Here is a 12659-nt window from a genome sequence, read left to right on the forward strand (position 1 = left end):
AAGACATTCTTGGACTCCCCCCACGTGATTGAACAAACTGGAAGGACTTGTAAGACTTGTCTTCCTGAGCCTCGTGTGGCTGTCATGGGAGCCATTAGTAAAGGTTCACAAGGCATGCATTTGGTAATGTTCAGAATGGATATTGTTTATTTGGCAGGTGGAAAAAATGTAGTCAAATTGTTTATTCATTTGTGAAGGTTGTGGATGCACCAACTGTCAACATGTTTAGACATATATTTTTATAGAGGTTTGTTTGTGGTGTGTGTGTGTGCAATTTGGTTGATGACTGGATGAGTGGTTGTCTTGAATGGGGATTCCGGCCTGTGGTGAATGAAAGTGGTGGGGCCTTGAATGGCGGTGGTATGTTGATGTGAGTGCAGTGACCTGTTGGATTGGGCCCATGACCGGTGGCATGAAAGTATTGTGTCTGGTATGTGAATCGCATGTAAATGGACCATAAAGTGGTTGGTTCCTTAACGTGGCTTAACGGCACACCTTCAGTTGTCTTGATTTCAATATTCAGATACTTTGATAAGTATTTGTGCTTTGAACCTAGAGATCCTGGGGGTGCTAAAACAAACGAGTGCAAGTGGGTGGATTAACTTAAAAACAATTGTACCAGATTTATATCTGTGGCGGTAAGGATACTCTGTCGCAATGGCGTTTGAGTATTCTTACCATGGAGAGAATGGGCTGTTCATCTGATATATATGGAGGTGGACCATTGGTGTAACCGAGGGGATGACTACTCCATCTCACACATGACTGAGTAAAGGCCATCTGCGGCTGACCTCTTCGTATGCCCACCTAATTTAGATGTGCAGACATACACCTCAGTTTTCACTACCCATTACCATTTAGAAATCCATGGTGGTAAGGGGCAGTAAAAACTGTCTAATGCCCCCTTGCCATGGGAGATAACGCCCATGGCGAGAGGGGCATTTTTCAAAAAGAAACTCTGACTTCGGGACCTTGTTTTTGAAAATGTTAAAACAAAATGATCGAAGGATCTGTCATGTTGATGGAGCAGTGCGTCAAAAGTAAAAAGGTATTGACAAGAAACTCCGTGACCGTGGCTCCTGTCAATGTTTTTTAAATGACCATTAGCTTGGATGTCATTTCTAAATTTGGCAGGGGGAGTAATCTCTACATGGCAGATAATAAGTCCTCTGTTAAGAGTTTTGTTTGTCAGCCAACTTGTAAATTAAATATGGACCTTACGGAGAACTCCTTTTTTTTTTTTTGTAAGAGGTGTCTAGCATGTTGGGTATAACTTACATTGATTCTGTTCACTTTCCCATAATGCCGTACAAAACTTGAAAGTGCGTACATGGCTAACATTGCTCATTTATTTACATTTTGTGTTGAAAAGTTTTGTAAACTTATTTTCCTTCCATTTCTGTGATGGATACGTCCGGAATCCGCAGAGATCCACAAAATTCCTACCACCCTGCATTATTGCACTTGTGACGATAAAAACGCTGCTCCACTTGTCTGGTGGGGCCTGCTCATGTTTAATATTTCTTTATTTCAACAGTTATTTGCTATGGGAAAACCTTGAGGGATCTACACATGTGACCCGTTGCTGAATTCAGAATGTCTACTTTTCAGAAATCTATAGCTTTCCTGGATCACCTATGGGTTTCACATTAGTTTTCACCACAAACTGTAAGTAGGTTGAGAGCACAGAAAATAGGAAAAATGGGCTACCTCTTTAAAAGATACCAAAACTGTGGTACAAAATTAGATTGTTTTCTTCAACTATGCATGTTCCTGAGAGATGGGAAGATGGTGACCTTAGCCCAGCAAACCGTTCATTGACGTAATTTTTAGAAGAAAAAAAACAGGCACTATTATCTGAAACACTTGTTTCCTACTTTTCACAAACAAATCAGAATTTTGTGTGTTTTGCCTATTTTCTCGGTCCCCTCCAGAAAATCCACCAACCCTGCATACCTTTAGAATCTCCAGGATTCTGGAAAAAGGTTGCAAATTTGGCGTGGATACCTCCTGTGGACAAAAAGTATGCAGCCCTGAGAACAAACTACCCCAAATAGCTAAAAAAAATGCCGTGTACAGGGGGCGGGGGGGGGGGGGGAAGACCCAGCAGTTAACGGGTTGCGCTAAAGTTTGACTGTTCTTCGACAACGACTTGGTAAATTTAGGTAGATTGGAGGCCATCTTTCCATGAAAAGCTGAGTACCCACTGTCTAGGTAGTAGTGAACAGCATCACTTTCACCAGTAATAGTCCTTGGACATCCTTTCAACTGCAGGAATCATGGAAAAGTCCTAGGGGCTCATTTATGAGCCCCTGCGTCACTTTTGCGCCGCCGGTGCGTCACTTTTTGTGACGCACCAGTGGCATAAAACATGCGCCATGTTGCGCCATATTTACAAAGTGACGCATCTAGGTAGATGCGTCACTTTGTAAACCCCTGCGCCACATTATACCTGTGCCAGGTATAATGTATGCAAGGGGGGCGTTTTGACGCAACAAAGGGTCGTAAAAGTGACGCAGTGAAATCTACGAGATTTCACTGCGCCACTTCTAGGGTGCAAATGCGTCAATTTCTTGCGCCTGCCTCACAGCAGGCGTAAGACTGACGCAGGCCCTTTCACATGGGGCTTGCCCCATGTGAAAGGACACATTGCTGGAGTTGCGTCACTTTTGTGACACACTCCAGCGATGCGTCACTTTTGCGCCTACAGATACGTCAGAAATACTGACGTATCTGTGACTCCTTGCGACATGATGCGTCATACTGTAAATATGACGCATCACTGGAGTCGCAGGGAGGGCGCAGTGAAAAGTGGCGCATCACTGTTTTCACGCAGTGATGCGTCACTTTTCATAAATGAGGCCCCTAGTACATAATGGAAATATTTTTTTAATTACATGTACACATTAAACTTATTGTTGGTTAAAAATGTTAGATATAAAACACTGATATAAAAGGAAGGGCAGAGCTGAGCTGGCGATTATTAAATCATTCACATCCTACTTAAATATCCATAGTATCCGTCCCATGAAAGGCAATTGCAGGACCACGATTTAATCACAAAACCTCTCACTGTTTGAAAAATAGTGGCAGCAGATGGCCCTGATGTCTTTCTCTCAGACACAAGTGATGTAACCTCCAAGTAAATAAACCTTTCTCGGCCTAGTTCTGGCTCTGGGTAGGATAGTCAGGTGCGTGGCTTCAGGGTGTGTGTGTGTGAGGTGTTACACCCCCCCAAAAAATATATTTTCTCATTAATAGTTGGGTACTGGTGCTATCACTCGGGCATGGTGTTTGTCGGATTTCACTATCAATGTTTGCGTGCACACAAACACACACACTTTCTCCCTCTCACTGTTTTGAAGGTCTTCAAAAATATTGGTTATTCTATAAAATATTGTTTTCTCTGACTTAGTACCCTCTACCTCTTCCCACTACCTCTTAATCCCATCTCATGCGCCCCGTTTATGTATAATGTATTTTAACTTTTCATGACAGCTTCATTGTTAGAAAATCTGAAGCTTACCACCCCCATCAACCTCCCAACATACCAATTTTACTGGCCAAGCCACGCCCCTGAGGATAGTCTTGAACCTAAGTAGCCCTATGTATAGAGTCGGTGTCTTCCTGTACTGCTGCGTCGGAGGTAGACATATGAGCGGTCATAAAGGGCCTGGAAAGAATCTCTTACTGCATCAGGTAGGAATTCAGAGGAGGAAAGAGACGCATTAATCTTCACGAGCCGGCTGCGCTCTTTCTGCGTGTAACATCCAGTAAACGGAAATGTTTACGAACAAGCAGGACTTCCCTTTCCTTCTGAGGTAACATAAGGCCCGTCGCCTAACGTGATTTGTAGAGGACATCACACGACTAGTTAATGCAAGAAGGTGTTAGCTAACTTTTGGAGTCTGTTTTCAGAAGCTTTTACTTTAGAAGCAGATTGCAGCTAAAAATCCGGTTCGTCATTATTTTGGGGGAGATGTGCTTCGATCGTATGGGCAGCAGCAGGTCCTGAAAACCTACACCTCTCAGATATCTGTTCTTAAACTTAAACATCATGTCGCAATTCGCTAAATTTTGCAGCAACAACCAATGTAATTAACCATGTATAGCTTTTTGTAAGACACTAACTACTGCTACTCAAATGGACCAATCAAGCGACGGCGCTTTAGGTTATGCAAACGAAAAAACAAACTTCCTTGCGAGTTTAAGGTTTTGTCCATTCCATAGTTATATCTGGAACCTAAATATTTACCAGGAATGTCCATTTGACTCCATAAAACATTGAGAGTAAGCATTGATTTAGGATGCTAAAGTGAATTTACGTCACGTTACACAAGTTAGATGCGGATTTATATGAATTAAAAAAAATATGAATTGGGATACTGAAGTGACCTCCAGTTATATATATTTTGAAGAGGTTACATAACACCGTAGGGTCCAGCGTGTTTGGTGATAATGCACCCAAATCTAGTACAGAGGCACAATTGTTCCTTTGGTTTCCCAATAGCTTGTCGGACCGTATCTGTGACTGTACAGTAGAGGCAGTGTTGGATACCTCAAACTGGGCACAGGGTTAAATCTGGGGCGTGGCTACCAGTGGTGCAACTGGTGCAATGCACCGGGTCGAGAGGTGGGAGAGGGGCCAACAACAAACCCTAGAGCCCTTGGAGGGCACCTACATAGCCATCCTGGAGTTCGGAAGGTAAACAAGGATTAAGGATGACTTCAAATTTTGTTTTTATCTTGTCACATTATCTGTGCATTCAAAGACAAAGGTCAAATGTCACCCAGTTCTTCGAGCAAATTGCAGCTTATTCTTTTAACAAGGAGGCAAGTGTTCACTTTTCTTTCACTTGCTGCAAGCTGTGAGGATTTTGTAAAGTGAACTATGATCACCTTATTGTCCACATTTTTCAAAATAATTAAACAGGCCGCAAAGCACAATTTAAGTGTTAATTCTAATTCTAAAGTGTGAAGGAAACAAAGATTTTAATTGGACCAAAACAAATCTAGAAACGTTACTTGGTAAAGCACAAATTACGAATATCTGTTGAAATCCAATTTTAATGCATTATCGTTTGAGTGATTTAATCAGTAAAATTGTAACAGTGCAAATTAAGTTGAGATATCAATGGGAAATTTGCTGTCAGTATATGTCAGTTTCTACCACACCATGCCTTAGTAATATATGTATTACAGTGCACTCCGTAATGCAACACCACCTACATACTACGCCCTTACCACTCTCCTGCTGAATGGGTGTTTCTCATTTAGAACACTTCTGTGTATGAAGCTTGGATTTTTCAAAATCTCTATGAGTTCAGTAATGTTACATTGAAGGCAGCACCACCAGTCTGAACGTTGTTGCAGCACCACTGCCTACTAGGCCCACATGAGCTATTACAGCACTGGGAGCTTGCTGTTAGCTCGGTCCGATTTCCTCAGCTGCATGAGTAAAACTTCGAACAGCAGAATCTACTGAAGCACCTGCAGGGGCACTGTGAAGGCCTCATTGCGTGCGCACTGAATGGTCGAGCAGTGCGCCTGCTCACCTTTTGTAAATGCAGAGTACGCCATCTGGCCCTGGCTGCTTGATACCAGCAGAGGTCAAATAAGTCAGGCCAATGGTGCTGGGTGCCTTATAAAGAGAAGGCAGTCACAGTAATTGCTGCATTCAGCCTGACCAATGGAGGGCAGACAATGGCAGTTCATAAAAGAACATAGGGCCCAATCAATCACCTGCAATTAAGTATTCTCTCTTAGCCTGGTGGAGGGCTTTACATATGTCAGGCTGAGACTACTACACCTGCCAGATTTATAAATGACCGCCTAGCTGGTAATCATTTATAAAGGCATTGATAGGAACCACCATCACAGCGCTTCCTGTCAATGCATTTTACTGTTTGCTACAGGGTTGCATCGGAAGGAAACAGCCCTGTAGCAAACAGTATTCTTTTTTTCTTTTCAAAAAGAATATCGTGAAACTGTATTTTCTTTTTGAAAAGAAAAAAAGTAATGCCCCCCTTGCCACGGGAGGCTTATCCCATGGTGGGGGGACATTATAATTGTTTCACTGTTCCTTACGGCAAGGTTTAACTTGGCGGTAAGGAGCAGTAAAATATGATTACGTCTGCCTATCTAAACTGGGTTGGAGGGGATATAGCCATTTCTCCGATGCCCTGACCCCCCAGGGGATTAATCGCAGCAGAGTCAGGAGTAGTTTCTGCTGTGATTAAACCTAAGATCTGCCCGTATGTAAAGGTGGCAGGAGGACTTCATTCTTGGCAATAAGAATACTCCATCCCTATTGCATCAGAGTATCCTTACCTCCAAGAAATATATTGGGCCCATGGACTTAATTTAGACATAGTGCTGGAACTGGGAAAATGAATGACTTGTGCATTGTTTGCTTTATTTTATGCTAAAAGAATGCACAGAAAACTATAAAACAACTTATTTGAGTCACAAATATATAATTCTTGGCAAACATGGGCAAACTGAGACAGAAGCAGGTGAACATATCAACAGAGGAGGGTGAACACTCCCGGAATGCTGCAGACTTGTCCATACATACCCATCTAGACAAAATGCTTGTGTCTATAGCGTACACTAAAACAACCCTATAACAAGATATAGGAGAAGTGTCTGTTGGGCTGGGCCTCCTTCAGGCAGCACACCACAAATTGGTGGACAAGGTGAAAGAAGTTGAGCTTGCGGTGGAAGATCTGCAGCTACAGCAAGTGACCACATCCTGTAAAATTGAAGAATTGACTGCCAGGGTGTCGATGCCGGAGCAGAGAGCCAAAGGCGGGGAAGGCCAGAACCGCGACAACAGTATCTAAGTGGTGGGGATCCTGGAAGGAACAGAAGGTGTGGAAATGGTGTCCTACCTCGAGGACTGGCTCAGACAATCAGTAGTACCAGCACTACTTACACCGTTGTTTTGCCTTGGAGAGAGCCCACCAAGTGCCAACGAGGACCCTTGCACCGGGGCGACCCCTTCGCCCTGTTGTGGCAAAATTCTTACCCTACAGGGATAGGGACATTAAACTCCAAAACACCTGGACCAACCGCCCATATGTGATCAAGAATAAACTGGCTAACAAATGCAGCAAATAATTGTCTGCCCTCTACTCGCACCAAAGGGAGTAGGCATCGTTCTCCAGCCCCATGGTTTAACGACAGCCTTAAAATAGAAAAATCAAAATGCAAAGTATTAGAATGCAAATGGCGTAAAAAGTACGACCCTAATGCCAAAAGAAGCTATCATGAAGCCAGAAAACATTATCATGCTGCCTGTACAAAAGCGAGAGCTGTTTTTGTCTCTAAAACAATTATCGAAGCAACTAACATGCCTAAAACTCTTTTTTCCAAAGTCAAGGAATTGGCGGGCGCACATACCACAGCTGTTGCACCCCCACTAAGCACACAACAATGCCAGGCGTTAGCTTGTTTCTTTACTGAGAAAATCGATAAAATTATCTCAGACATCAAGACAAAAAATTCTGATCCTGACCCTCCCCCTCTTTCTGACCCATTTTTGCCTCAACCCATTGCTCTGGGTGAAAATTTTCTGGAAGCCTGGCCGACTCTTTCATTAGAGAAATTGAAAGGAATCCTAAAAACTGTTAAATCCGGCTCCCCTAGGGACCCCATCCCTATTAAAATTATTAAAAAATTGGATGACCAGTCTTTGGAAATCATTGCCAATCTCTTAAACTTATCCCTTGATCTCGCCACTGTCCCAACCTTATGGAAGCATGCCATGGTGACACCCCTTTTGAAAAAGCCTACTGCAAACCCAGAAATACTGGCCAATTATAGACCTATATCTCTGCTCCCTGCTTTTTCTAAATGTCTTGAGAGACACGTACACTCTACTTGAGCCACTTTTGCAGAAGAAAATTCCCTACTCCATCCTTCGCAATCTGGCTTCAGGGCTGGTTTCTCGACTGAAACCGCCCTGTTAGGTGTCACTGAACACATCAGAAAACTTCTTGACCAAGGCCAGACGGTCGCACTTGTGGACCTAAGTGCGGCGTTCGACACCATCTCTCATGAAACGCTTATTAAAGAGCTATATACAAATGGTGTAAGAGGAAAGGCTCTGGATTGGATCAAATCCTTCCTGGCAAATAGAACCTTTCAGATCGCATCTGCACAAGCCGTGTCAGACACCTTACCTGCATCACATGGAGTGCCTCAGGGGTCCATCCTGAGCCCTCTGTTTTTTAATATCTATCTTAAACCTCTGGCAGAACTTGTTGAAAAGTTAGGTCTAACGCTTATGAATTATGCCGACGACACCCAAATCATTTTTTCCCTATCTGAATCTTGTCCCCACTCCCCGTCGTTACTCAAGGAAGGACTATTAAAAATATTGAACTGGATGACTACAAACCAGTTAAAATTGAACGGCGACAAGACGGAAATACTGATTTTGGGTAAGGATCAAGTTCTCTGGAACCCTGCACATTGGCCGGACCAGATGGGCACTTTTCCTACCCCGGTATCCCATGCTCGAAATCTGGGCTTTATATTGGACAATGCCTTATCCATGGACAAACAGGCTAGCAAAGTAACCGGCCTTTGTCTCACCATAGCTAAATGGTTGAGGAAGATCCTGTGGATGTTGCCAGTGTCAACGCAAAAGACCGTAGTCAATGCCCTTATCACATCAAGGCTTGACTACGGCAACATCCTCTATCTGGGTGCAAATAAATCTGTGATCGGACGACTACAGGTAGCGCAAAACGCTGCGGTCAGACTCCTTTGTAATATTCCGAAGAACTCTGGAGTCTCGAACCATCGTCGGAATCTTCATTGGCTCAGGATAGAGAGCAGAATCCGCTTCAAGGCCCTGAACTACATGTTCAGAATAAAAGCAGGAATAGCACCAAAATATCTCCAATCTCTTGCCTGCCTCTATACGCCCAAGAGAAACCTCCGGTCACAGACAGCAGCCTGTTTCTGCATACCAAGGTTTAAACGTGCAAGAACAGGTGGCAGATCTTTTGCCTATCTGGGACCCTCCCTGTGGAACACGCTTCCCCCCGGTATCCGGAAGGAAGAAAACTACTGTAGGTTCAGAAAGCTTGTAAAGACCTGGCTGTATGAACAATAACCACTTAACAGTCACCTCCTTCTCTGTCCTCAATCTAGCTGTGTCTAGGCGCCGGGAAACCGTTTTTGGGTAGCTGTTGCGCCCTATAAATTGATAAAATAATAATAATAATAATAATAATAACAGAGTATCGATATTCTCAGACTTTACCACAAAAGTGCAGGCTCTGAGGGCTTCATTCTTGGAGAAGAAGAAAGCATTGACAGGTGAAGGCATCCAGTATTCCCTAATGTTGCTGGCCAGGGTTAGAATAATTCTGGAGGGTAAGACACACTTTTAAGACACCCTGGAAGATGCGTGTTCGTGACAGGAGGAGTATAGGTGGGTAGACCCTGCCGACATCAGGGTGGTGCAGAGTCGACGAAAAGACCGTACCGGAAGAGGTTCATGAGATCCAGAAGAAGAAATGCACTGAGAAAGCCCATGCCATCACAGACGGAGCAGGAGAGGATGACAGAACTACAGGCGGAGGCTTAGATCATATCACGCCAGGCAGCGGTGGAGGGCACAGACAGGCCCTCAGCTCAGAAAACGTGACACACAAACTCTGAAGACTCGACACTGAGCAAGGGAGCACTGCTAGTTGTGACCCCGACATTAGTAGATGAACTGATATAGCTCCTGGGCTGGGGACCGGGGTCCACCATATAGTAAGATGAGAACTATATGACAATCGCTTCCCCTGGGGGGTGGTGCTGCGCCTCCGGGGGGGTGGGGGCATGGGTGTTGGATCTGGACATTGTACTCCTTGTACAATGATGGTTATTAATTGGTGTACAACTGATGACTGATTGGTGCTACCCAACTGATGAGGCAGCTGAAATCTGGGCTGGAGCGGCAGATGCAAGGGCAATGTCCTATCCCCTACCCTGACTGTCTTTTCTACATTTCTTTCTTTTATAGGTGTGGCAGCCAGCTGTTGCGAAGCAGCCCTGGGGCTGGGGAGTTAATCGTTTGGAGTGTTTAGCATTTGTCTGGGAGGCCTACACAGTATCATTAAAGTGGGGTTTAAGGGGCGTAGGGGATTGTTTGCTAAGTATATGTCACACACGACACCTCTGCATCATGAGGTGAACATATCATCATGGAATGTGAGAGGGATGGGGACAGCCTCCAAGCACCATAAAATACATAGCTACATCACACGTAGAGGAGCGCAAATAGTAATGCTACAAGAGACCCACCTCAAAGAAGAAGAGGGTGCCCAGCTGAGAAGAAGATGGCAGGTCCAACTCTATGCCACATCTTACTCCGCATTTTCGAGGAGTGCATTATTATGGATTAGAGCAGGCAAACCCTTCAAGGTAGAACACCTAATTTTAGACCCAGAGGACAATATGTGTTGGCAAAAGGTAGATTGCTGGGCAAGGAGATCATGTTAGGGAGTTTATATGCCACAAACCAAGATCAACTCCTGTTTCTCAGAGGATTATCCGTGCACCACTCCACTTTGGGCAAAGATGACCGCCTTCTAGGGGGAGACTTTAATTGTGCAGCTGATATATAACTAGACAGATCAACACCTCTGATTCAAGGCATGTGGGCATCCAAAATGGCAAAGGGTTTCAGAGAGTGGCTAGGCCAATGGGAACTCGTAGATGTTTGGAACCTTCGACACCGCTCACTGAGAGATTACTCTGATTACTCCTACCTCTACAGTATACATACTAGACTAGACATGTTTGTTTGCTCTGCGCACTTGCGCCCCCATGTGTTGTTCACTGAATACCTAGGGCGCACTGTATCAGACCATAATCCCTTGTTGTTCCTTCGACCCCTGAAGTAACCCATGTTGACCCCCACATGGCGAATTACTCCCGCCTTACTTGAGGATGCGTGCTTTAGGAATACACAGCAAAAGGTTATATCTGAATACTTCAGTTCAATTAGGGCACAGCTGGATCCACGGTGATAGAATGGGAAGCATTTAAAGTTGTGATAAGGGGACATTTTACGGGGCAGCTGGTAGGAGTGAAAAAGAACTGTTGGGGGAAATAACTGCACTGGATGCTAGCTTACATGAGCTAGGAGCCAAATTGTCCTCAGACAGAATGGCACATAAGCAACTAGAAGACACTGGGAAATCATATAATGATCTACCACCCCCCTGCATGTTAAACATGGACTTTAAGGTCCTGAGCACAGTCCTGGTCATGAGGCTTTTGTCATATATGCCACACCTGGTACATGAAGATCAGAATGGTTTTATACCAACCAGGTCTACATCTGACAACCTCCTTAAGCTTTTTCATGCTATGCACAACCCAGATAGAGGACAGTACCCTGAGGCACGCCATATGTCCTTTGACATTCAACCCCATCAGGGGAGACTTTTTATATGCAGCCATGGAGAGAATAGGCTTGGGTGGCAGATGTATCAGATGGGTGAAACTGATGTGCTTGTGCCCTACAGTGTGGGTCAGGACAGGAGGGGTGATTTCACAATGATATACTATACACAGAGGGACCGGACAAGGAGGCATGCTGTCCTCTATCTTGTTTACACTGGCAATTGGACTCTTAGCAGAAATCTTTATACAGCAAAGACACAGCCAAGGCAAACAGATTCGAGGGAATGTATATGTTATATCCCTCTATGCTGATGACTTATTGTTGTATTTGGGTGGGGGGTGGAGGCGTGATCCAGACTTTGAACTGTACTACCTGGCTGCCCAACTCCAGTGGCTAGCGCAACGGCTGGATGGAAGGAATCAGGAAACGTTGGGACCAATAGGTAGGGTGGAGAACCAGGGATTGCTTCTGGCCAAACTCATGCTTTCAAAGTAGGACATCCTTGAACCGGGCATGCTATTACAGGTGGCGCTGAGGTGCTTGAGGAGATGCCTCCGACGAATGACAGGAATTCTGATATATGCCCCCGATATGCCACTGGTAGGGTTCCCTCCCAGTGTCCCACTCGCCCCATTCACGGGAGCCCAGTTCTCTGAATAGACGGCTGTCGGGTCATTACAGTAAGTGACTGCTTTCTAAAGGGAGTTTTCATCCAACTGGAAGATTTCCTATCCCACTATGACCCACTACATTGTCAGTTCCTGACCTACCACTAAATAGTGCACACATTTAGGGACCTATGGCGGGAAGACCAAACGGAACCAAAGACGCATGATGTCCTTAAGGCATTGGTGACTCTGGGGGTGGCCAGAACCTTATGAAATGGCTCTTTAGAGGTCAGATAGAGATGGTCATGAACCAGCTGGAATGAGCGCGTAAAAAATGGGTTGCCATACTAGGGAGAGAGATACAGGACAGGGAATGGATATGGGTGTTGGAGAGTCCAGAACTGGTGTGCAGAAACTCCAAATTGAAGCGTATCCAATTTAACTATATCCACATGGTCTACCTGACCCCCCCACAGGTTGCGTATAATGAACAGAGGAGTAGTTCACTACTGCCCCAGATGCTGAACTCAAGATACAGGGTTTGCCCATATGGTTTGGGAATGAGCAGGGTTACAGGGATTCTGCGGATAAGTGATGGAGGCCATCAACAGAGTGTTGGCCCGCACATTCCC

Source organism: Triturus cristatus, chromosome 5_1, assembly GCF_964204655.1.
Source record: "Triturus cristatus chromosome 5_1, aTriCri1.1, whole genome shotgun sequence".
Lineage (NCBI taxonomy): Eukaryota > Metazoa > Chordata > Amphibia > Caudata > Salamandridae > Triturus > Triturus cristatus.